This window comes from Primulina tabacum, chromosome 8 (genome assembly GCF_025594145.1).
Source record: "Primulina tabacum isolate GXHZ01 chromosome 8, ASM2559414v2, whole genome shotgun sequence".
Classification (NCBI taxonomy): domain Eukaryota; kingdom Viridiplantae; phylum Streptophyta; class Magnoliopsida; order Lamiales; family Gesneriaceae; genus Primulina; species Primulina tabacum.
In genome coordinates this window covers 10,519,045-10,522,102 of record NC_134557.1, presented here as the reverse complement: position 1 = coordinate 10,522,102, position 3,058 = coordinate 10,519,045, and the positions used below count along the sequence as shown (strand labels likewise).

The 3,058-nt window shown below is 37.3% G+C and overlaps 1 long non-coding RNA gene across 1 annotated transcript; it reads left to right on the top strand.

Annotated features, from left to right (window-relative positions):
• The first annotated feature begins 982 nt into the window (after positions 1-982).
• LOC142554007 (uncharacterized) lies at positions 983-1,360 on the top strand. The gene is made up of 3 exons (XR_012822068.1): positions 983-1,056; positions 1,138-1,201; positions 1,293-1,360. It is a non-coding gene; the product is annotated as an uncharacterized LOC142554007 (long non-coding RNA).
• The last annotated feature ends 1,698 nt before the right edge of the window (positions 1,361-3,058 follow it).

Below are 3,058 nucleotides of genomic sequence, written 5' to 3'. Positions count from 1 at the left end.
TACCTCGCGCATATGCGCGCATCGGTGTCGCGCATATGCGCAAGAGACACTGCCCTCACACATCAATTTTCGCATGTAATCACATTTCCAGTCACGGTTTGTTTTAAACCGTCGCCGATTTAGTCAGCGACGGTGTTATAAAAAACCGTCGCTATTAGCGACGGACTTGTCAAAAACCGTCGCTAGTAGCGACGGATTTTTAGATACCGTCGCTGAATAATATCGATTATATCATATTTCCTTCACAGACGAGTTCATTATATCCATCCACATTTTCTTTCAAAATTAACCCTAACACCACGCCGTTACACTCACCGCCGTGGGCTTCGAACCACCAACACCACCGCCGTTCCACTCACCGAGAGGGAAGCAAAACACCACCACCACCACCGTTCAAAGCACTGAGTTAGTCCGGCACCAGTTTCCCGAGGTATGGTATTGATTGGAACGATAATTGGTTAATTTCTTGTTGTCGTAACTCTGTTGAGTTATTTATTGAAAATGGCCACCACCAACCTTATCAGAAGTTTGAAACACATGGTGTTAAGACTTTATAAGTCAAGTGTATTCTATGCGGCTCACGTGTTGACAGAATTAATGCAAGTGATTGGTAGGTCTTTCGATACTGTAATTGATATATTGTTGTGTTCAAAGACTCAGTAGTCTATTGTCTTGTATTATCAAGAGCTACTAGTTGAGAAGTCCCTTTCTGTATGACTCAATAGTTTCTGATGAGGTTGGTGGTTGAGATACACACCATTTCTTTGGAGGTGCGTGTTGTTTTCTAAGGCCTTGGTTGTCCGTCTCTGGGTTCTTAATGTTCGGCATTGTCTAAAATATTTGTTGTCCCTTTCTTGATAGGCATTGTCTAATTTTCGGTTTTTCTAACTTATATGCACTATGTGTTGAGGACTGGACATGACGGTGTTTGTTAGTCATTGTCTCCATCGAATTTTTTTGTTTTTCTAACTTATATGAAGATAAGAATATGATATATTTATTGGATTCAACGTCTAACAGGAACCGAGATGATACATGGAAAACTATTGTGACAAAGTAAGTAGTAGCTTATGTTGATTTTGAATACATTAACTTATAAATATGCAAAAAAATAACTTCTTACTTTTTAAAATGTAGTGGGGTGAAGATGTACAATGCCTCCAAGGGTATTTCTAAAGGGCCAGGTTTTAAAATATTGACGGTATGTATCGTACTTATTTATGAATACATGAATTGGTAGTGGTTATTAATTAGATTGTGATTGTTGCATTAACTTTTAAATTCCATTATAGGGTAATCTGAAACAAAGTGGTTCGGTTGAGTGTGGATATTGTGTGATGAGGTACATGAAAGAGATAGTCTGTGGGGACCCGGACGCTAATCATCATCTTAATCATCTTTGGGATTTAATTATCAATTAAGATAAACAGGGTCTAAAAATTTTTTTCTTTAAAAGGCGGAAGGTAATGGAATCAATCTATTATACAAACCAGTATAATAATACAAATCTTGTATAACATGCTTCTAGTTCAAACTAATCTAAGGTTTAACTACTAAATTTCAAGTATTAAACCAAGTCTACATCCAAGTCCGGAATCACCACTCTAATCTCGATCTCTCATCATCTTCTTGACCCCGATCTTGTCCCACCTGTTGTCATGCACACATACAAACAAGACAACAGCCGGATACTCCGGTGAGAATAAATCCCAGTATAAAACATGTATACATGCATATACACAATATAAATCATAAAGCATATTATCATGCATAAAATCAATTAGGTTTCATAGTCTAGGAAACCAACTTAAAATAAGCATGCAGTAACAATGGATTCCATAATCTCTGAAATCAAAATAAAATAAGCATGCAACTCAATTCAATTCATATCTTGACTCGACTCGACTCTAACTCTAGGGATCCCGGTGTGAATAAGACGTCACTGTCTGTCACCTACCCTCCCAATCGGGGTAACTGTACGTCTTATTCATAGACTTCGGTCCTGTCTGTATCGAATGTCTACAATCGGATTGAATCTGATGTGAAGCGTCGATACCACCGAACGTCTAGTTTAGCAAGTCTGCCAATGACTCTCCTATTTCAATGCTTGAATATAAATCTATAAACAAGACATAATCATAATCAAATATAAATAATAAATCTAGTATGTGATTTAGGGAAACTCCAACCAAGTCTGACTCGAGTCGTATCTCCCGAATTCACAAGAATTATACTTTTCTCTTCTCGGTCTGATGAAGACGAAGTCTTGTATTCCAATCTGTCCATATCCAAATCTGATAATGACAATCATATAAATACCATATCAGTATATAACTCAATTCAAGACCTGTTCTGATCAATACTCAAATCGGTAAATAATCTGATCCATATCTGAACAAGGTACAATCTAATTCATATCAATAATATCACGATACAATCGAAATCATTACTGAATCTGATCAATATCAATCTACTGATGTTTCGACGGCATAGCAATACAGTCACGATAACCCCGTCTATCTCCACATCACAGATATAATACCAGAATTCATAACCAGTACCAGTACAACTCATAATTTGAATAATAACACAACTCTGATATAGAATCTCAACTAAATCAACTCTGAAATTCATAACAATTTCATAAACAGTCTATTCTTTAATCTGACTTCAGTTATACCATGTCTACTGTAGCAGAAACATCATATCTGATTCATATTCAATTCTGACAATATCATAAATTCGAATCATGTCTAAACGTAACGAAACTTACGTCCAGTTGTAGCCTGCGTCGATATGAACACCGTACTGAAATCGGATTACAATTCTAACGGGCTGATCTTTCACAATCACAAATCTACGAAGGCGTAAGGATTTTTCTCTCAAAGCTTCGACCCTTTTCTGAATTTTTGAAGGAAAGGTGTGCAATTCTTATATATATACTGCATGCAACACGAGGAAACGTGGCTTATTTTTCATGTTGCACGTCGCACCGCGGGTGCGCTCACTTTTGCGCCGCGGGTGCGCTCCATGTATTGATATGCATCAACTTTCCCCG